This window comes from Dendrobates tinctorius, unplaced genomic scaffold (assembly GCF_039654945.1).
Source record: "Dendrobates tinctorius isolate UK_male_01 unplaced genomic scaffold, ASM3965494v1 ptg000162l, whole genome shotgun sequence".
Taxonomy (NCBI): Eukaryota; Metazoa; Chordata; class Amphibia; order Anura; family Dendrobatidae; genus Dendrobates; species Dendrobates tinctorius.
Genome location: NW_027361829.1, coordinates 36,830,504 through 36,854,770, shown reverse-complemented (window position 1 = coordinate 36,854,770; position 24,267 = coordinate 36,830,504).

Sequence of the window (24,267 nt, the reverse complement as noted above, 5' to 3'; positions counted from 1 at the left end):
CCATTTGTAATGGACGTCAACTCACAATCGGATGCAGTGGTGTTTTATGATCAGCTTTCACTGTTTTCCCAGTCACAGACATGTTACATTCCAGCCACCATTTTTCAATGTCTCCTCTCATGCCAATCCAATAGAATCGCCTACGGCCTGTGGCTTCTGTCTTTTGCACTCCAAAGTGACCAGACACATCATGATAGGTAGTGAGAACCATGTCTACATCTCTCCCTGTGATCACAATTTGATGGAGACAAGTAACGGTGATGGGATCCACACTACTGCGATACAGCAATCCTTTCTTCAGAAATAACCATTTTCGCTGTCTCCACAGACAAAGTAATTGAGGGTCAGCATCGCCTCTGCGAAATCTACCGGGAGATTTTCCCGTGATTAGTAATTCCCAAATTTCTGCAATCGCTTGACTTTCCGTCTGTACTTGTATCCATCTAGTTTCCAGTAGCGGAGAGTCTGGACTGGCTTACTGAGACTGAAATATATACGAAAATTTAAAAGTACCCCAACATTGTATAGTGGTGTACGCTTCGAATACATTTCCCTTTTTCTACTTTTTATATTCTGGTGTAATCCATACTGAGCCTATGAGTGTCTGTGTCTGACTCTGGAAATATAGAAGGAAATTTACAATTACCCCTAGACTGGATACACCTGGTATCTGCTGATACAGTACCTTTGTTCTAATTTTTTTATTACGGTATAATCAATACTGAGTGGGCATGTGTGGTTTCCTCCTTCTATATATACAGAGTTAAAAATTTTACCCTATACTATATACAGCTTGTATCTTGTTATACAGTACCTTTATTAGACATTTAGTATTACGGTCAAATCCATACTGAGTGAGCATCTGAGGGTGACTACGGGAATATCTATACTGAGATTTAAATTGTACCCTATAATATATATACTTGCTATCTTGTTATCCAGTACGTTTTTTTCAACATTTTGTATTATGGTCAAATCCAGACTGAGTGAGCGTCTGAGGGTGACTCCGGAAATATATACCGAGATTTCAAGTTTGTCCAACACTGTATACAGCTCTACACTTCTGATACAGTACCCTTTTTTGCTATTTTGATTCTGGTGTAATCCATAATGAGCCTGTGAACGTCTGTCTGTTACACCGGAAATATATTTGGAGATTTAAGATTACATCAACACTAAATACAGCTGTACGCTCATGATACATTACCCATTTACTGCTTTTTATATTCTTGTCTAATCCATACTAGGCCTGAGAGCGTTTGTGTCTTCCTCCTGAAATATATACGGAAATTCAGAATGTTTAAACTATAATATATATACCTTGTATCTGGTGATACTGTACCCTTTTTCATCTTTTTATATTATTGTGTAATCCATACTGAACCTGTGAGCATCTGTGTATGACTCATGAAATATATACAGAGATTTACAATTATCCTTAGACTGTATAGAGCTGTACGCTTCTGATACAGTACCATATATTTGCTGGTATTTTGGGCACATTTTCACAAAAATTAGTAAGTATGGTGGAAGAGGCCGCAGATGTGGGCGTGGGGGGCCAGCTGGTACTGATGGTTGTGGTGGTGCATCTGCTGGTAGTGCCAAAAGCACAATAGCAGCTAAGGCAGGAGGTGTTGAGCCTGCATCATGGTCTGGCTCCGGAAGGCCTGTAAAGCTCCCTTTTCTGGGAGTAGGTAAACTGCTTTTAAAGCCGGAGCATCAGGAACCGGTTTTGCCTTACATTGCTGAAACAGCCACCAGCTCTATCGCCTCCTCTTCTGAAGTTTCAAAAAATGCAAGCACTGAGTCATCAGTGCAGGCTTCTGGTCAGGAGCAATCCCTTTCCTTGGGTCCTTAACCCACGCCAAAAGTGAAGGATGTGACAGCCCACACTTCAGATTACTCCATGGTGCTCTTTTCACATACCATGCCTGGGTTCATTCTAAATGGGGCACATTATATATGGAGCATTATTTGGGCCCATAAGACACTGGAGCATCATCCATGAGGACCATCATATACTGGAGCATTCCAAATGGGGGACATCAGACACTGGAGCAGCATTTATGGGGTACATTATACACTGGAGCATTAGAAATGGGGCTCATTATATATGGAGCATTATTTGGGCCCATAAGACACTGGAGCATCATCCATGAGGCCCATCATATACTGGAGCATTCTAAATGGGGCAGATCAGACACTGGAGCAGCATTTATGGGGTCCATTATACATTGGAGCATTAGAAATGGGGCCCATTATATATGGAGCAATATTTGTGCCCATAACACACTGGAGCATCATCCATGGAGACCATCATATACTGTAGCATTATGTGGAGCTCATCATATACTGTATGGAACATTATATGGGACCAATTATTCTGTATGGAGAAATATATGGGGCTCATTATTCTTTATGGCACACCATGTGGTGGCCATAATACTGTATGGAGTAATACACTGTCCATTTTTTGAGCTATTGTAGAATTTAAAATAGATATCAGTCATGTCATGTAAGAAGTGAAGTATTTTTCATTGTACTATACCTATATTTCTGTGCCGTATCGGAGCATCATGAATTGTGGTATGTGTTAAGGGGGCGCGCTAACACTCTTTGGCCCGGGGCACACGAAAACCTGGAGCCAGCCCTACCCCCCCTACAACTTTAGCCAAATAACCCCCAGTTTTCAATGTGTAACTAACTATTATTATAAAGTAAATTAAGGTTGACAAGCTTAAGTAATAAGAATTGATGTTGTTGGCATTGAAATGGGCACTGTTGGTGTGCTTACAGTCCTCCACTCCCTGCGACTTTGCTTCCCCATTGACTTGCATTGGGTTTCGTGTTTCAGTCGGACCCCCGACTTTTCACTATAGTCGGCCGATTTCGTTCAATTCGACTTTTGAGAAAGTTGGGTTTCATGAAACCCGACTCGACCCTAAAAAAAGGCAAAGTCCACCACCAATTGAATGATGAACACATATACAAAAAAATTACCATACAATCCTAGCAACCAAATCGAGGCACAGATACATAACACTTTGGAGAGATATTTCAATTTTTGTATATGTGTTCATCATTCAATTGGTGGTGGACCTCTGTAATGTAAAGAGATCTATCCATCACCACAATCGCACCACCCTTGTCCGCTGGCTTAATAATCAATTCTTTATGTTCCTGTAAAGAACGAAGTGCCTGTCCGTCTAAGGGGGAGAGGTTAGAGGGGTAGTGTATGAGGCCCCTATCTGTATTATTACGTAGTTGTTGAAATGCTTTATATACAATATCTTGGAGAGATATTTCACCAAGGGCACCCTTGACACAAAGACATGTGAGTACCTGACGAAAAAACATCCCATCACACCAATCTTATATGTTCTGCCCAAAATCCACAAGGATCTATAGAACCCCCTAGGCAGACCCATAGTTGCTTCGACAGACTCACTTTTATCTCCTATCTCTATCTATCTTGAGAAGCTCATCACTCCATTGATTAAAAAAACAACATAATTTCTTTTAGACACAGGGGCATTCCTCGAAATTATATGCAACATCAGCCCAATTCCTACAGATGCCTTTCTTGTTTCCTTTGATGTTAAGGATCTATACACATCGATACCCCACACGAATGGTATAGCCTCTACACGCCAACTTTTGTCCAATTCAGACATGAACCCAGATCAAATTAATTTGGTATGTGACATCCTTACCATTGTCCTCACCAATAACTTCTTCCTATTTGAAGATTCCTTCTATCTACAGTTGAAAGGCACCGCAATGGGCTCGAACGTCGCGCCTCCTTATGCCTAATGCATACATGGCACACTTTGAGGAGTCCTGAATCTACAAAAACACTCTCTTCCGTACCCACGCCAGGGTATGGAAGAGATATATTGATGACATCTTCTGCATCTGGGAGGGTGATCTCACGACACTTGAACAATTCTTCTTTTTCAAAACGTTTTGGTCTGGCCTCGATTTCACTATGACACAAGACCAAGACCAAATAAGTTTCCTAGACACACTGGCTATCAAAGACAACAGGGGTTATCTTACAATGGACATTTTTTCCAAACCCACTGATAGAAATAGTCTATTACATTATGACAGTTTTCGCCCCACCAATACGAAGAATTCCATTCCCAATTCCCAGATGAAAAGGGTCACCAGAATCGTCACAGACCCTCTTTTACAACAAACCCGCCTTGGGGACATGAGAACCAAGTTCTTACAGACCTTGGCGCCACCTAGTATCACCAGTGAATCTGGAAAAAACAATGCAAGAAACCACATACCATTTGTCCACCACTACCACCCATCGGCATATCTTATCCACAAGGCTATACGGAAGAACTGGCATATTTTACAAACCACTCATCCCACGATTGATGAGTTCACACAACCTTTCTTACCCTGCTTCAAGAGACCACGGAACATACGGGACAAACTAGTTAGAGCAGACATAGGCACCAACAAACCAACGACTATACAACGTTTTCTGGGTACCCCCAAGATGGGGACTTTTCCATGCCTTAATTGCAATCAGTGCAACAACGTCATTAGGGGCAACATTATACACCACCCCCAAACTGGCAAGAGATATACCATTAATCATTACTTTACCTGTGATTCAAATTTTGTGGTGTATCTAATTAAATGCCCTTGTGGTCTGATGTACGTGGGCGAAACCACGCAATGCGTCAAGGACAGAATCTCGAAGCATAAATCCACCATTAGGTGCAAAAATCAGCTTCTACCTATTCCACACCTTTTCATTTCTAATGGCCACAGCATATCACAACTACCCTTTCAAATAATCGAACATGTCTCCCAACCACGCAGAGGGAGCAACCAAATAGGTCTGCTTAAATATAGGGAGGCATTCTGGATCCATGAACTCAGGACCCTGACCCCATGTGGTCTTAATAGGGACTATGATTTGCAATCCTTCATTTAGGCATTGTCCTGACACCTGTCTCTGATTACTGTCCGTCCTGTATATGATTTTGCCCTCACTTATGAATGCTGTGTATACTCTGCTCTGATGCCGTGCAATCCTTTATTCAGGTATTGTCATAATATCTGTTTCAGATTTATACTTGTCCTAGTTACTGGTTTGAGACTTGCTCTCATTAATGAATGTTCTATATATTCTGTTCTGATATTGTTCTTCTTTTTCTGCAGAACAGCCAGTATTGAATACCATGAATCATGACTCTTCACTCTATTGCTCACCCCTGCCCAGCTTTGGATTCACAGTGTCATGGGAAGCCTAGGTAACTTTAGGCTGAAACCCCGGGGCCCCTGCAGTGTCCCTCAGACTAGGGGAAACCCTGTCTGTCCCTCAACCCAGGGTTTACACTGAAGGTGTGCCTGCCTGGGCCTCCACCCTGTCCTTGTCTCCTGTCCAGCCCTAAGCTGAACCCACCACCCTCCACCCAGTGAGGAGACCAAACACCAGACCCCACAAATAAGTATGGACAGGGATAAAGGAAATGCACCACACCGCGTACACACAGGAGAATACAATAATGTGCAAGGGCAACCAAAAAATACAACACAGGGAGGCAAAATGGCAACAAGGGAATATACTACACCAGAAACCGTATTCTCCTTAGACCACCACTCCAGACCGGTATCGCTAGCACAAGGCAAGAGCTATAGTCTGCGACGTCCATAGTCACGCAGGACAATTTAAAGACAGAGGGCGTGGCTAAGCCCTCAGCCAGAATGACAACCTGGTTAACCCAATCCAAGCCGGATCAGAAGACCAACCAGCGCCGCTGAGAACCATGTGGTAGGATGGGGTATTACCGCTGTCTGCTGGACACCCTGGTGTGAACAGTGTCCGACATGACACACAGGCGCTGTCCTACTACTAATGTCGAGCCACGTAGTTACCATTTCACTATGGAACGCAACCCAGCCCACTTCCTGGCCTTGGAGCGCACGCTATGGGCACTTCCACCCTAACCTGTGAATGTGTCATTCATAGCCGTCCACTTCCGGTACCCGTGCACAGCACACTGCGCGCGCACTCTGCTGTTATAAATAGACACAGTGCGCCCTCCACCCCACCTCACTGACAGGTAGCGGAAACCACGTCACGAGACACACAGCAGCGCAGCTGCGCTGGGTAAGTGCACACCACCAGCATTCCTCTCCATAGCGCCAGCCATTACCTAATGTCCTTCCATATTCTTATCCACAGTATGGCCACTATTGCGGTCACTGACCATTAACAGCCCTATCAAACCTGCATGATAAGGTCTGTACCATTTTCGATATAATTACCTCATATGCAGTCTCACTGAGGTCCTGTTTTTTATGCTCTCTTTCTACTACCACAGATTACCTCTCTATTGCCACAATATACGCTTACATTTGTCCTAGGTAGGTCGGCTTTCTTCCCCTTCTGAGACTAGATTTTTGCAATATGGGTTATTTAATAATTGCTAGATATTTGACCTATGTCCATTGCATTATTTTGCATATACTTTCGTTTATGTATTATCAGCACTTTTATTTTATGTTTTCTTCTATAGTACACTGATGAAGGTCTAGCAAGACCGAAACGTTTGTAACTAGTGACAACTAGAGTTGAGCGATACCAGCCGATACGTGAAAATATCGGATCGGAATGGATCGGCCGATCTTAAAAAAAAGTATCGGTATCGCCGATTCCGATACCGGGAACCAATGCAAGTCAATGGGGCCAAAATATCGGAATTAAAAAAAACCCTTTCTTTCCTTGTAGGTTAATTCTACATGAAGAAAAACACCTAAGAATAATGTAGAATGTATTGTGGGAGGTGGAGGAGACATTAAAGCCATAGAGGTTTAGCCCTTTTTTTTTAAAGACGTTAGGAGTTACAAAGATATTGACTATGTTAGCCTAATTTATATTTTGCCAGACATGTATGTCTTCTTCTTCTTTCTTCTTCTTTCTTATTCTTCTTCCTTTTTTAACCTTCTTCTTCTTCTTCTTATTCCTTTTTTTCATTCTTCTTCTTCTTCCTTTTTTTACATTCTTCTACTTCCTTTTTTTACATTCTTCTTCTTATTCCTTTTTTTACATTCTTCTTCTTCCTTTTTTTAAATTCTTCTACTTCCTTTTTTTACATTCTTCTTCTTCTTCCTTTTCTTACATTCTTCATATTCTTCTTATTCAACAATTATTATTCTACATATTCAACTTCTTCATCTTCTTCCTATTCTTCTTCATCATATTCTTGTTTGTGTCAGGCATTCCTGTAGTTGTTATCTAGAAAAGTTAGAAGTTTACACCTTCCGTTCTGCCTGTCACAAAAGATTTACAACAGGATCTGTCCGCGTTCAGTTTGGCCTGCAGCAGCAGGCCTTTTCCAGGGGCACCACGAGGAGGAACAGACTCACCCCCATACACTGCTTAGTCTTCTTCTGCTTATAAATAAGATAATATCTTTTGCTCAGAGTATTAGTCTTATGCTTAATGTTCTTCTGCTTTGTTTTTTTATGCTTCTTTGTCTTCTCTCTCTTGTCGTTCTGCATCTTGGTGGTTGTCTTCCTGTTCTTTGTCCTCTTGAACCAGCTGACGGTACTGGCACCCGGAGGGGCAGCAGAAGGAACAAGAGCCAATGGCACAACCGAGGACCAGCTGACGGTGCTGGAACCCGGTTACTAAGCAGGAGGTACCTGTGCTACAAAGCACTACCAAGGACCAGCAGACGTTGCCGGAACTCGGATACCGAGATGGAGGCACCTAGGCCAAAGGTTCTGCCGAGAACCAGCTGACGGTGCTGGAACCCGGATGGGTAGCATAAGCTGCAAGAGCAAATGGAAATAGCGAGGACCAGCTGACAGTGCTGGCACCCGGAGGGGCAGCAGAAGGTATAAGAGCCAATGGCACAACCGAGGACCAGCTGACGGTGCTGGAACCCGGTTACTAAGCAGGAGGTACCTGTGCTACAAAGCACTACCAAGGACCAGCAGACGTTGCCGGAACTCAGATACCGAGATGGAGGCACCTAGGCCAAAGGCTCTGACGAGAACCAGCTGACGGTGCTGGAACCCGAGGGGTAGCAGAAGTTACCCCTGAAAAGCAAAGTTGGCATGCCGCAAGCTGGCCGCAGTTACCGAATCACACAGTCCTACAGGGGGTGCTTGTCCTACTGGCACTACGGAACAAGCCTTTCTTAGCAGAACCTGCAGTCCACATAGGAAGCACCTAAACTGCTGGCACCCTAGCCTCGGCTAACCCAACCGCAACACGACATGGCAACTTGGGGTGGCAAACTGACATTGACACTTCCCGGAAACAGCAGGCAGGGCTGGAACCAAGCTGGGCAGGAGGGAGTACCAGTGCCAAAGTCAGTTATGAGCAGCAATTGGCGATGTTGGAGCCCAGGGACAAGCACTTAGCAGGCTGAGGCCTGATGTGCTGTCAATTGGGAGGCAGCAGGACAGATTGCCATCAAAACAGCAGGGGAACAGCTGACTTTACTGAACCCCACAAACACAGAAGCTAGTGTTTTACTCTGTGAAGACGGCACTTCCGAGCAACAACTGGCTGTGTTGAAGCCCAGGGACAAGCACAGAGCAGGCTGAGGCTGCATTGAAGAAATTTTAAGATCGGTTGTAGACTTCTACTAATTTTAACCAAGCTCCACTTAGGCCTGTGGCTTCACTGATTTTCGTATTTCCCCTGTCCTCCAACCCCGCCAGTTACAGCTCCGAAGTGGCGTCTGCACAATCCACACTTGTTCCTGTGTTACAGGTGTTCAGTCCGGTCAGTTAATCCCCTGATGTGTGTCCGGCAATGTCGCCTGCTCTGTCCACATTCCTAGTTATGGGAATGTGGACAGAGCAGGCGACATTGCCGGACACACATCAGGGGATTAACTGACCGGACTGAACACCTGTAACACAGGAACAAGTGTGGATTGTGCAGACGCCACTTCGGAGCTGTAACTGGCAGGGTTGGAGGACAGGGGAAATACGAGAGACAGTGGAGGCCCAGGCATAATTGGAGCACGGTTAAAAATCAGTAGTGGTACGACTGTGTAGGCAGCAGGAGACTTTGCCATCCACACAGCAGGGGATCAGCTGACAATACTAAACCCCACTGAGACACGGGAGCAAGTGTCTCTTTCCGTGTGGACGGCACTTCCGAGCTACAACTGGCTGTGTTGAAGCCCAGGAAATAGGAGGGTGTAGGCAGAGGCCTACTGTCTTTGGAATGTGGTGACAGCAGGAGAGACTGCCATCCACACAGCAGGGGATCAGCTGACGTTACTGAACCCCACTGAGACACGGGAGCAAGTATCTCTTTCCGTGTGGATGGCACTTCCGAGCTACAACTGGCTGTGTTGAAGCCCAGGAAATAGGAGGGTGTAGGCAGAGGCCTACTGTATTTGGAATGTGGTGACAGCAGGAGAGACTGCCATCCACACAGCAGGGGATCAGCTGACGTTACTGAACCCCACTGAGACACGGGAGCAAGTATCTCTTTCCGTGTGGATGGCACTTCCGAGCTACAACTGGCTGTGTTGAAGCCCAGGAAATAGGAGGGTGTAGGCAGAGGCCTACTGTATTTGGAATGTGGAGACAGCAGGAGAGACTCCCATCCACACAGCAGGGGATCAGCTGACGTTATTGAACCCCACTGAGACACGGGAGCAAGTGTCTCTTTCCGTGTGGACGGCACTTCCGAGCTACAACTGGCTGTGTTGAAGCCCAGGAAATAGGAGGGTGTAGGCAGAGGCCTACTGTCTTTGGAATGCGGAGACAGCAGGAGAGACTGCCATCTCCACAGCAGGGGAACAGCTGGCAGTGCTGAACCCCACTAACACTCGAACGAATGTGTTTGGCTCTGTGGAGATGACACTTCTGAACACCAACTGATGCTGTTGGAGCCCAGGATTAGGCGAGGAGCAGGCTGGGGCCTGTTGCTTTTGGCAGGTGAAGGCAGCAGGAGACTTGCCATCTCCACAGCAGGGGAACATCTGGCAGTGCTGAACCCCACTAACACTCGAACGAATGTGTTTGGCTCTGTGGAGACGACACTTCTGAACACCAACTGACGCTGTTGGAGCCCAGGATTAGGTGAGGAGCAGGCTGGGGCCTGTTGCTTTTGGCAGGTGAAGGCAGCAGGAGACTTGCCATCTCCACAGCAGGGGAACAGCTGGCAGTGCTGAACCCCACTAACACTTGAACGAATGTGTTTGGCTCTGTGGAGACGACACTTCTGAACACCAACTGACGCTGTTGGAGCCAGGATTAGGCGAGGAGCAGGCTGGGGCCTGTTGCTTTTGGCAGGTGAAGGCAGCAGGAGACTTGCCATCTCCACAGCAGGGGAACAGCTGGCAGTGCTGAACCCCACTAACACTCGAACGAATGTGTTTGGCTCTGTGGAGACGACACTTCTGAACACCAACTGACGCTGTTGGAGCCCAGGATTAGGCGAGGAGCAGGCTGGGGCCTGTTGCTTTTGGCAGGTGAAGGCAGCAGGAGACTTGCCATCTCCACAGCAGGGGAACAGCTGGCAGTGCTGAACCCCACTAACACTTGAACGAATGTGTTTGGCTCTGTGGAGACGACACTTCTGAACACCAACTGACGCTGTTGGAGCCCAGGATTAGGCGAGGAGCAGGCTGGGGCCTGTTGCTTTTGGCAGGTGAAGGCAGCAGGAGACTTGCCATCTCCACAGCAGGGGAACAGCTGGCAGTGCTGAACCCCACTAACACTTGAACGAATGTGTTTGGCTCTATGGAGACGACACTTCTGAACACCAACTGACACTGTTGGAGCCCAGGATTAGGCGAGGAGCAGGCTGGGGCCAGTTGCTTTTGGCAGGTGAAGGCAGCAGGAGACTTGCCATCTCCACAGCAGGGGAACAGCTGGCAGTGCTGAACCCCACTAACACTCGAACGAATGTGTTTGGCTCTGTGGAGACGACACTTCTGAACACCAACTGACACTGTTGGAGCTCAGGATTACGCATGCCGCATGCAGAGGCCAATGGGCAGCGGTTTTTATGGAGGTTGTTGACTACTACTGATTCTAACCATGCTCCACTTAGGCCTCTGGCTCCACTGTCTCTACTATTTACCCTGGCCTCCAACCCCGCCAGCTACATCTCTGAAGTGGCGTCAGCACAATCTACACTTGTTCCTGTGTTACTGGTGCTCAGTCCCGTCAGTTGATCCCCTGATGTTTGTCCGGCAAGTTCGCCAGCTCTGTCCTCATTCCCACTACTGGTTATGGGAATGTGGACAGAGCAGGAGACCTTGCCGGACACACATCAGGGGATAAACTGATGGGACTGAGCCACAGGAACACAGGAACAAGTGTAGATTGTGCTGACGCCACTTCAGAGATGTAGATGGCGGGGTTGGAGGTCAGGGGACATAGTAGAGACAGTGGAGCCAGAGACCTAAGTTGGGCATGGTTAAAAATCAGTAGTGGTTTGACTGTTGATGGAGCTGGTGACTTTGCCGTCCACACAGCAGGGGATCAGCTGGCGTTACTGAACCCCACTAACACAGGAACTAGTGTGTTTCTCTGTGCAGACGACACATCTGAGCGACAACTGGCTGTGTTGAAGCACAGGGATTATAGTTCAGGTGGTAGAAAAATGAACACACCAGCAGACCTGGATACAGTTGCCAACCACTAATTTAGTGTGTAAGAGGAATGGCAAAGTCTTTGGAGATCCAGGCCTTGTTCATTTTCAGAAAAGTCAGCCGTTCAACATTATCGGAAGATAGTCGCGTGCGACGGTCTGTTAGTACACCACCTGCGGCACTAAAGACGCGTTCCGATAATACACTGGCAGCAGGGCAAGCCAGCACCTCCAATGCATACTGGCTAAGCTCTGGCCATGTATCCAGCTTAGAGACCCAAAACTTGAAGGGGGAAGAGCCATCTGGGAGTACAGTGACAGGGCAAGACATGTAGTCTGACACCATCTGACGGAAGCGTTGCCTCCTGCTGACTCGAGGCGTCGCTGATGGTGTAGACAATTGTGGTGGACACACAAAACTTTGCCACATTTGGGCCATAGTGGTCTTGCCTTGTGCTGCAGCGCTGCCTCTGCTCCCTCTTTGTGCAGAGTTTCCTCCACTGCCTCGACGCACAGAGCTGCTTTGTAAAGCACTAGCAACAATGCTGTCGGGTGGAATGGAAAACATTATGGACTGCACCAGTGACTCTTCGTACTCCCGCAGTTTACGCTCCCGGTTCAACGTTGGTATGAGCCTTTGTACGCTGTCCCGGTAGCGAGGATCTAGGAGGGTGTACACCCAATAATCAGCCGAGACGAGAATGTGGGCGATGCGGCGGTCGTTTCTCAGGCACTGCAGCATGAAATCAACCATGTGCTGCAGACTCCCAACTGCCAAAGAACCACTGTCCCCTGTTTGAGGCGTGACCTCGGCCTGCTCTGCATCACCCCACCCTCGCTGTACATACTGAGTAGAGGTTTGTGTACCTCCCTCCTCTGGAGAGATGTCTTCCTCCTCCATCGACTCCTCCCCATCCTCCTCACAAAGTGTCCCCTGCCAAGGCCTTTGTGAGGAAACACGTAGCGCAGATGGTCCAGAAGCAGATGGCATTTGGGACTCCTCATCCTCCACCTCTTCCGAAACCTCATCCCTTAGTGCTTGCAGTGTTTGTTGAAGCAGGCAGATAAGGGGGACAGTCATGCTGACTAGTGCATCATCTGCTCTCACCATCCGCGTGGATTCATCGAAGGCACGCAAAACGAGGCAGATGTCCTTCATAGAGGCCCACTCAATGGTGCTGAAGTGTGAACGGCGCACAGTGCGACTTGTTTGCGCCTGATGCAGCTGGTACTCCATGACTGCTGCCTGCTGCTCACACAACCGCTCCAACATATGTAACGTTGAATTCCACCGGGTGGGTAGGTCACATATGATGCGATGTTCCGGAAGGCCAAATCGTCGCTGCAGAGCAGCGAGGCGTGATCTTGCCGTGCTGGAACGCCGCAAGTGAGCGCACTCTATGCGGACCTTGTGCAACAGTGCACAAGATCCGGATAGTCCCTCAGAAAGCTCTGCACGACCAAGTTAAGCACATGTGCCAGACATGGGATGTGTGTGAGGTTGCCTAGGCCAAGAGCTGCCACCAGATTTCGGCCATTGTCACACACTACCAAGCCCGGCTGGAGATTCGCTGGCCCAAACCACACATCGCTCTCCATCTTGATAGCATTCCAGAGCTCCTGCGCTGTGTGGCTTCGATTCCCCAAAGAAATTAATTTGAGTACAGCCTGTTGACGTTTGGCCACGGCTGTGCTCATATCGGTCGTAACAGACTCCTGCTCTGCTGTTTCTGAGGAACTTGAGTAGGAGGAGGAGTCTATGTGTACAGACTGGAGTCCTGCAATCTGTGGCGTTGGAAGAACACGTACAGCGCCACTCTCAAGATCTGTACCCGGCTCCACAACATTGACCCAGTGGGCAGTGAGGGAAAGGTATCGTCCCTGTCCATGGTTACTGGTCCACGCATCGGTGGTCAGGTGGACCTTGCTACTAACGGCGTTTAGTAGCGCATGTTTTATTTTGCCCTCAACATGTTTCTGCAGGGCAGGGACGGCTCGCCTGCTGAAATAAAAGCGGCTGGGCACGTTGTATTGGGGGACTGCCAATGCCATTAAGTCCCGGAAGGTGTCAGTGTCCACCAGCCTGAATGACAGCATTTCAACTGCCAGAAGTTTGGCAATGCCAGCATTCAGAGACTGTGCTCGGGGATGGTTTGCTGAGTAAGGGCGCCTTTTATCCCATGCCTGTGCTACCGATGGCTGTGATGGATGGGAACGTGCTGCTATGGGTGGAATCTGACAGGATCTCCGGACAACAGTGGCAGAGGTTCTTCCTTGGCGATCCTGTGAGGAAGCCGAACCAGCAGTGCGTGAGCTGGAGGAAGAGGCCCCAACACGAACTGAAGAGGTGGTAGGTGGTGCTGTACGTTGGCCTACGTCTTCAGGGTGTCTCTGCAACTCCAACTTGTGCTTGGTGCGCACATGTTTCCACATATTTGTGGTATTGAGGTTGCTGACATTTCTCCCTCTTTTGACTATCTGATGACACAGCTTGCATTTGACAAAGCAAATGTCATCTGCAACTGTGTCAAAAAAGGACCACGCACTGCAACTCTTGGGAGCGCCCGTTTTGCCTTTGGAATGAGGAATGCTCCTAACGGGTGCCGAAGTGGAGGGTACAGGCAACCAAGTCTTCCCCCTCCCTCTGCCTCCTGTTTTGGCCGGTAGGGGAATCTCTTCCTCCGAGCTGCTCCCACCACCTTCCTGTTCCTCACGCCATGATGGGTCAAGGACCTCATCATCTTCCCTCCCCTCTTCAAACAGCTGCTTCTCCGGGGTTGTCTCGCCAGCACCGTACGCACCAGAAAGTGGCAACTGAGTCTCGTCATCATCTGATGCGTACTGAGGTGTGCTGACCATAGGCACTGGCCCACTCGCCTCTTCAGATTCAGAGGGACAAAGAAGTTGCGCATCACTGCATACTCCCTCTTCTTCACATTCAGGAATGCTGCTTGGCTGGCCCCCTCTTTCCAAGCCAACAGATTCCGAGAACAGAAGTAGAGACTGTGATGGCTCCTGTCCATGTCTCTCTGACGGCCTGGGCACTTTGGCAGGTGGTGAAGAGACAGATGGTTGCTCTTCGGTGCTCTGGTCCTGAGAGGCTGTGGAAGTAATTGAAGTCGATGCGTTAGCTGCCATCCATCCGACAACGGCTTCAATTTGTTCCTCCAGCAGCAGTGGGGTATGTTGAGGTCCTACAAAGCTGAGCATAAAGGACTGTTGCCTACTAAAACTTGGGGATGCTGATCCACTGGTGCCCGCAGCAGGCCCAGAATCCCCACGTCCTCTACCTGCAGAATCCCCACGTCCTCTCCCTGCAGAATCCCCACGTCCTCTCCCTGCTGAAACTCCACGCCCACGCCCACGCCCACACGCCTTACTCCCTGCCTTCTTCATCTTGCCAGACTGTTTAAGATAGGCAGAAAAGTACAAAGGGGGGCCTTAGTGTGCTTATTCCTGAACAGCTGGTTACAGGTACAAGAAACACTAATTTTATGAAGTGTGTGTGTGTGGACTACACTTTAATAGGAGCTGATGTGGCCTACACAAGTTCCAAATGTAGTGTTTGGTGAACTTTTTTTGTGGTTTCTTTGTTGGAAACAAACTCAAAGTATGTGAACAAAGAATTGAAACTGATAGTATCACCAACTTTTTGGAGCTATTACAATGCAGGCAGGTAACCTACAATGCAAAAGATGAGGCTCCAAAAAAATTGGGTAATACTAATCTGGCTGCGCCGGCAGGGCACAAGCCAGAAAAAAAGGCTCCTCTATCTACTCCTATATAGTGTTTGCAACCAACCAATGTTGATGGATACGGATGGATGCACACTAATAGGAGAAGAAAAAATGAGCTGCACTCAAAGACAAATATGTGTGAGGCAGTGACGCACGTTGAGCGTCCTACAACCAGACGTAGCTGCAGGACACTCTACTCTGCGTGAGCTGCACTCACACACAGTCAGAGACCTCTCAGACAGCCGTGAACAGTGCAGCTAAGTGGGCACTGGCACTGACAGGCTGCAGAAAGGCTCCGCTGTGTACTCCTATATAGTGTTTGCAACCACCGTAGATGGAGACGGATGGATGCACACTAATAGAAGAAAAAATGAGCTGCAATAAAAGAAAAATGTGTGAGGCAGTGACACGCTGAGCGTCCTACAACCAGACGTAGCTGCAGGACACACTACTCAGCGTGAGCTGCACTCACACACAGTCAGAGACCTCTCAGACAGCCGTGAACAGTGCAGCAAAGTGGACACTAGCACTGAAAGGCTGCAGAAAGGCTCCGCTTTCTACTACTAGTGTTTGCAACCAACGTATATGGATACGGATGGAAGCACACTAGATTGAAATTATGTAAAAAATGCAGCTCAAAAATTAAAAGATGTATGAGGCAGCAGTGATCACACTGGGTGGCCTACAGCCTGACGTGGCTGCAGGACCCACTCCACAGCGTGAGCTGCACTCACACAGCCCTTGCAGACAGCTGTGAACACTGCTGCTAGGGCAAAGAAGGCTACAGTGGTGGTTTATGTAGCCTGGGTAAAGCACTAGAAGTTTGGTGGAATCGCTATTTCTAACTGTCCCTCACAGTCTTCTACAGCAGCCTGTCCCTAACTGAATTCAAAGCAGAGCGAACCAGAAATGGCGGCTGCGGTGGCTTTTATAGTGCATCATGACATCATTTCGGCAGCCAATCACAGCCATGCCAATAGTTAACATGCCTACATGCCTAACAGGATGTGCCCACACTTCGGAGGATTCCCATTGGCTTAATCAAAGCAAGCAGGCTCATAGCATGATGGGAACTTCCGATTCCGATTCCGGAATCCGATATGACAAAAGTATCGGAAGTCAGTATTGGAATTCCGATACCGCTAATATCGGCCGATACCCGATACTTGCGGTATCGGAATGCTCAACACTAGTGACAACACAAAGTGCCATAGGCAGATAAAGATCCCTATTAAAGACCCTAAAGAAAAACGTAACGTTTTTTAAATTCAACAAAAGAGACACACTATTTAAAAACACATGACTGGTGTGTGATAATGGTTATACCACTTAAGGGAACCTTCTAATATTAGAAAGTGCTAGTGCATTTTGAAGCCTATTAATTATTGCACTACCTATACATTCATTTGAATGAGCTTTTGTAAGTAAGAGTGGTATATTACCACTTGATGACTAGTAACTAGTGTTGAGCATTCCGATACCGCAAGTATCGGGTATCGGCCGATATTAGCGGTATCGGAATTCCGATACTGACTTCCGATACTTTTGTCATATCGGATTCCGGAATCGGAATCGGAAGTTCCCATCATGCTATGAGCCTGCTTGCTTTGATTAAGCCAATGGGAATCCTCCGAAGTGTGGGCACATCCTGTTAGGCATGTAGGCATGTTAACTATTGGCATGGCTGTGATTGGCTGCCGAAATGATGTCATGATGCACTATAAAAGCCACCGCAGCCGCCATTTCTGGTTCACTCTGCTGTGAATTCAGTTAGGGACAGGCTGCTGTAGAAGACTGTGAGGGACAGTTAGAAATAGCGATTCCACCAAACTTCTAGTGCTTTACCCAGGCTACATAAACCACCACTGTAGCCTTCTTTGCCCTAGCAGCAGTGTTCACAGCTGTCTGCAAGGGCTGTGTGAGTGCAGCTCACGCTGTGGAGTGGGTCCTGCAGCCACGTCAGGCTGTAGGCCACCCAGTGTGATCACTGCTGCCTCATACATCTTTTAATTTTTGAGCTGCATTTTTTACATAATTTCAATCTAGTGTGCTTCCATCCGTATCCATATACGTTGGTTGCAAACACTAGTAGTAGAAAGCGGAGCCTTTCTGCAGCCTTTCAGTGCTAGTGTCCACTTTGCTGCACTGTTCACGGCTGTCTGAGAGGTCTCTGACTGTGTGTGAGTGCAGCTCACGCTGAGTAGTGTGTCCTGCAGCTACGTCTGGTTGCAGGACGCTCAGCGAGTCACTGCCTCACACATTTTTCTTTTATTGCAGCTCATGTTTTCTTCTATTAGTGTGCATCCATCCGTCTCCATCTACGGTGGTTGCAAACACTATATAGGAGTACACAGCGGAGCCTTTCTGCAGCCTGTCAGTGCCAGTGCCCACTTAGCTGCACTGTTCACGGCTGTCTGAGAGGTCTCTGACTGTGTGTGAGTGCAGCTCACGCAGAGTAGAGTGTCCTGCAGCTACGTCTGGTTGTAGGACGCTCAACGTGCGTCACTGCCTCACACATATTTGTCTTTGAGTGCAGCTCATTTTTTCTTCTCCTATTAGTGTGCATCCATCCGTATCCATCAACATTGGTTGGTTGCAAACACTATATAGGAGTAGATAGAGGAGCCTTTTTTTCTGGCTTGTGCCCTGCCGGCGCAGCCAGATTAGTATTACCCAATTTTTTTGGAGCCTCATCTTTTGCATTGTAGGTTACCTGCCTGCATTGTAATAGCTCCAAAAAGTTGGTGATACTATCAGTTTCAATTCTTTGTTCACATACTTTGAGTTTGTTTCCAACAAAGAAACCACAAAAAAAGGTCACCAAACACTACATTTGGAACTTGTGTAGGCCACATCAGCTCCTATTAAAGTGTAGTCCACACACACACTTCATAAAATTAGTGTTTCTTGTACCTGTAACCAGCTGTTCAGGAATAAGCACACTAAGGCCCCCCTTTGTACTTTTCTGCCTATCTTAAGCAGTCTGGCAAGATGAAGAAGGCAGGCAGTAAGGCGCGTGGGCGTGGGCGTGGGCGTGGAGTTTCAGCAGGGAGAGGGCGTGGGGATTCTGCAGGGAGAGGACGTGGGGATTCTGCAGGGAGAGGACATGGGGATTCTGGGCCTGCTGCGGGCACCAGTGGATCAGCATCCCCCAGTTTTAGCAGGCAACAGTCTTTTATGCGCAGCTTTGTAGGACCTCAACGTACCCCACTGCTGCGGGAGGAACAAATTGAAGCCGTTGTCAGATGGATGGCAGCTAACGCATCGACTTCAATTACAACCACATCCTCTCAGGGCCAGAGCACCGAAGAGCAACCATCTGTCTCTTCACCACCTGCCAAAGTGCCCAGGCCGTCAGAGAGACATGGACAGGAGCCATCACAGTCTCTACTTCTGTTCTCGGAATCTGTTGGCATGGAAAGAGGGGGCCAGCCAAGCAGCATTCCTGAATGTGAAGAAGAGGGAATATGCAGTGATGCGCAACTTCTTTGTCCCTCTGAATCTGAAGAGGCGAGTGGGCAGGTGCCTATGGTCAGCACACCTCAGTACGCATCAGATGATGACGAGACTCAGTTGCCACTTTCTGGTGCGTACGGTGCTGGCGAGACAACCCCGGAGAAGCAGCTGTTTGAAGAGGGGAGGGAAGATGATGAGGTCCTTGACCCATCATGGCGTGAGGAACAGGAAGGTGGTGGGAGCAGCTCGGAGGAAGAGATTCCCCTACCGGCCAAAACAGGAGGCAGAGGGAGGGGGAAGACTTGGTTGCCTGTACCCTCCACTTCGGCACCCGTTAGGAGCATTCCTCATTCCAAAGGCAAAACGGGCGCTCCCAAGAGTTGCAGTGCGTGGTCCTTTTTTGACACAGTTGCAGATGACATTTGCTTTGTCAAATGCAAGCTGTGTCATCAGATAGTCAAAAGAGGGAGAAATGTCAGCAACCTCAATACCACAAATATGTGGAAACATGTGCGCACCAAGCACAAGTTGGAGTTGCAGAGACACCCTGAAGACGTAGGCCAACGTACAGCACCACCTACCACCTCTTCAGTTCGTGTTGGGGCCTCTTACTCCAGCTCACGCACTGCTGGTTCGGCTTCCTCACAGGATCGCCAAGGAAGAACCTCTGCCACTGTTGTCCGGAGACCCTGTCAGATTCCACCCATAGCAGCACGTTCCCATCCATCACAGCCATCGGTAGCACAGGCATGGGATAAAAGGCGCCCTTACTCGGCAAACCATCCCCGAGCACAGTCTCTGAATGCTGGCATTGCCAAACTTCTGGCAGTTGAAATGCTGTCATTCAGGCTGGTGGACACTGACACCTTCCGGGACTTAATGGCATTGGCAGTCCCCCAATACAACGTGCCCAGCCGCTTTTATTTCAGCAGGCGAGCCGTCCCTGCCCTGCAGAAACATGTTGAGGGCAAAATAAAACATGCGCTACTAAACGCCGTTAGTAGCAAGGTCCACCTGACCACCGATGCGTGGACCAGTAACCATGGACAGGGACGATACCTTTCCCTCACTGCCCACTGGGTCAATGTTGTGGAGCCGGGTACAGATCTGGAGAGTGGCGCTGTACGTGTTCTTCCAACGCCATGGATTGCAGGACTCCAGTCTGTACACATAGACTCCTCCTCCTACTCAAGTTCCTCAGAAACAGCAGAGCAGGAGCCTGTTACGACCGATATGAGCACAGCCGTGGCCAAACGTCAACAGGCTGTACTCAAATTAATTTCTTTGGGGAATCGAAGCCACACAGCGCAGGAGCTCTGGAATGCTATCAAGCTGGAGAGCTATGTGTGGTTTGGGCCAGCGAATCTCCAGCCGGGCTTGGTAGTGTGTGACAATGGCCGAAAGCTGGTGGCAGCTCTTGGCCTAGGCAACCTCACACACATCCCATGTCTGGCACATGTGCTTAACTTGGTCGTGCAGAGCTTTCTGAGGGACTATCCGGATCTTGATGCACTGTTGCACAAGGTCCGCATAGAGTGAGCTCACTTGCGGCGTTCCAGCACGGCAAGATCGCGCCTCGCTGCTCTGCAGCGACGATTTGGCCTTCCGGAACATCGCATCATATGTGACCTACCCACCCGGTGGAATTCAACGTTACATATGTTGGAGCGGTTGTGTGAGCAGCAGGCAGCAGTCATGGAGTACCAGCTGCATCAGGCGCAAACAAGTCGCACTGTGCGCCGTTCACACTTCAACGCCATTGAGTGGGCCTCTATGAAGGACATCTGCCTCGTTTTGCGTGCCTTCGATGAATCCACGCGGATGGCGAGTGCAGATGATGCACTAGTCAGCATGACTGTCCCCCTTATCTGCCTGCTTCAACAAACACTGCAAGCACTAAGGGATGAGGTTTCGGAAGAGGTGGAGGATGAGGAGTCCCAAATGCCATCTGCTTCTGGACAGTCTGCGCTACGTGTTTCCTCACAAAGGCCTAGGCAGGGGACACTTTGTGAGGAGGATGAGGAGGAGTCGATGGAGGAGGAAGACATCTCTCCAGAGGAGGGAGGTACACAAACCTCTACTCAGTATGTACAGCGAGGGTGGGGTGATGCAGAGCAGGCCGAGGTCACGCCTCAAACAGGGGACAGCGGTTCTTTGGCAGTTGGGAGTCTGCAGCACATGGTTGATTTCATGCTGCAGTGCCTGAGAAACGACCGCCGCATCGCCCACATTCTCGTCTCGGCTGATTATTGGGTGTACACCCTCCTAGATCCTCGCTACCGGGACAGCGTACAAAGGCTCATACCAACGTTGAACCGGGAGCGTAAACTGCGGGAGTACGAAGAGTCACTGGTGCAGTCCATAATGTTTTCCATTCCACCCGACAGCATTGTTGCTAGTGCTTTACAAAGCAGCTCTGTGCGTCGAGGCAGTGGAGGAAACTCTGCACAAAGAGGGAGCAGAGGCAGCGCCGCAGCACAAGGCAAGACCACTATGGCCCAAATGTGGCAAAGTTTTGTGTGTCCACCACAATTGTCTACACCATCAGCGACGCCTAGAGTCAGCAGGAGGCAACGCTTCCGTCAGATGGTGTCAGACTACATGTCTTGCCCTGTCGCTGTACTCCCAGATGGCTCTTCCCCCTTCAAGTTTTGGGTCTCTAAGCTGGATACATGGCCAGAGCTTAGCCAGTATGCATTGGAGGTGCTGGCTTGCCCTGCTGCCAGTGTATTATCGGAAGGCGTCTTTAGTGCCGCAGGTGGTGTACTAACAGACCGTCGCACGCGACTATCTTCCGATAATGTTGACCGGCTGACTTTTCTGACAATGAACAAGGGCTGGATCTCCAAAGACTTTGCCATTCCTCTTACAGACTAAATTAGTGGTTGGCAAATGTATCCAGGTCTGCTGGTGTGTTCATTTTTCTACCACCTGAACTATAATCCCTATGCTTCAACACAGCCAGTTGTCGCTCAGATGTGTCGTCTGCACAGAGAAACACACTAGCTCCTGTGTTAGTGGGGTTCAGTAACGCCAGCTGATCCCCTGCTGTGTGGACGGCAAAGTCACCAGCTCCATCAACATTCAAACCACTACTGATTTTTAACCGTGCCCAAGTTAGGTCTCTGGCTCCACTGTCTCTACTATTTCCCCTGGCCTCCAACCCCGCCATCTACATCTCTGAAGTGGCGTCAGCACAATCTACACTTGTTCCTGTGTTCCTGTGGCTCAGTCCCATCAGTTTATCCCCTGATGTGTGTCCGGCAAGGTCTCCTGCTCTGTCCACATTCCCATAACCAGTAGTGGGAATGAGGACAGAGCTGGCGAACTTGCCGGACAAACATCAGGGGATCAACTGACGGGACTGAGCACCAGTAACACAGGAACAAGTGTAGATTGTGCTGACGCCACTTCAGAGATGTAGCTGGCGGGGTTGGAGGCCAGGGTAAATAGTAGAGACAGTGGAGCCAGAGGCCTAAGTGGAGAATGGTTAGAATCAGTAGTAGTCAACAACCTCCATAAAAACCGCTGCCCATTGGCCTCTGCATGCGGCATGCGTAATCCTGGGCTCCAACAGCATCAGTTGGTGTTCAGAAGTGTCGTCTCCACAGAGCCAAACACATTCGTTCATGTGTTAGTGGGTTTCAGCACTGCCAGCTGTTCCCCTGCTGTGGAGATGGCAAGTCTCCTGCTGCCTACACCAGCCAAAATCCAGTAGGCCCCAGCCTGCTCCACGCCTTATTGTTGGGCTCCAACAGCGTCAGTTGGTGTTCAGAAGTGTCGTCTCCACAGAGCCAAACACATTCGTTCAAGTGTTAGTGGGGTTCAGCACTGCCAGCTGTTCCCCTGCTGTGGAGATGGCAAGTCTGCTGCTGCCTACACCAGCCAAAATCCAGTAGGCCCCAGCCTGCTCCACGCCTGATCCTGGGCTCCAACAGCGTCTGTTGGTGTTCAGAAGTGTCGTCTCCACAGAGCCAAACACATTCGTTCAAGTGTTAGTGGGGTTCAGCACTGCCAGCTGTTCCCCTGCTGTGGAGATGGCAAGTCTACTGCTGCCTTCACCTGCCAAAAGCAACAGGCCCCAGCCTGCTCCTCGCCTAATCCTGGGCTCCAACAGCGTCAGTTGGTGTTCAGAAGTGTCGTCTCCACAGAGCCAAACACATTCGTTCAAGTGTTAGTGGGGTTCAGCACTGCCAGCTGTTCCCCTGCTGTGGAGATGGCAAGTCTCCTGCTGCCTACACCAGCCCAAATCCAGTAGGCCCCAGCCTGCTCCACGCCTGATCCTGGGCTCCAACAGTGTCAGTTGGTGTTCAGAAGTGTCGTCTCCACAGAGCCAAACACATTCGTTCGAGTGTTAGTGGGGTTCAGCACTGCCAGCTGTTCCCCTGCTGTGGAGATGGCAAGTCTCCTGCTGCCTACACAGTCCTACTACTACTGATTTTTAACATTCCCAGGGAATGTGGACAGAGCAGGCGGCATTGCCGGACACACATCAGGGGATTAACTGACCGGACTGAACACCTGGAACACAGGAACAAGTGTGGATTGTGCAGACGCCACTTCGGAGCTATAACTGGCGGGGTTGGAGGACAGGGGAAATACGAAAATCAGTGAAGCCACAGGCCTAAGTGGAGCACGGTTAAAATTAGTAGAAGTCTACAACCGATCTTAAAATTTCTTCAATGCAGCCTCAGCCTGCTCCGTGCTTGTCCCTGGGCTTCAACACAGCCAGTTGTAGCTCGGAAGTGCTGTCCACAAGGAAAGAGACACTTGATCCCATGTCTCAGTGGGGTTCAGTAACGTCAGCTGTTCCCCTGCTGTGTGGATGGCAGTCTCTCCTGCTGTCTCCGCATTCCAAAGACAGTAGGCCTCTGCCTACACCCTCCTATTTCCTGGGCTTCAACACAGCCAGTTGTAGCTCGGAAGTGCCGTCCACACAGAAAGAGATACTTGCTCCCATGTCTCAGTGGGGTTCAGTAACGTCAGCTGATCCCCTGCTTTGTGGATGGCAGTCTCTCCTGCTGTCACCACATTCCAAATACAGTAGTCCTCTGCCTACACCCTCCTATTTCCTGGGCTTCAACACAGCCAGTTGTAGCTCGGAAGTGCCGTCCACACGGAAAGAGACACTTGCTCCCGTGTCTCAGTGGGGTTTAGTAACGTCAGCTGATCCCCTGCTGTGTGGAGGGTGCAGTCTCCTGCTGCCTACACAGTCGTACCACTACTGATTTTTAACCGTGCTCCAATTAGGCCTGTGGCTCCACTGTCTCTCGTATTTCCCCTGTCCTCCAACCCTGCCAGTTACAGCTCCGAAGTGGCGTCTGCACAATCCACACTTGTTCCTGTGTTACAGGTGTTCAGTCCGGTCAGTTAATCCCCTGATGTGTGTCCGGCAATGTCGCCTGCTCTGTCCACATTCCTAGTTATGGGAATGTGGACAGAGCAGGCGACATTGCCGGACACATATCA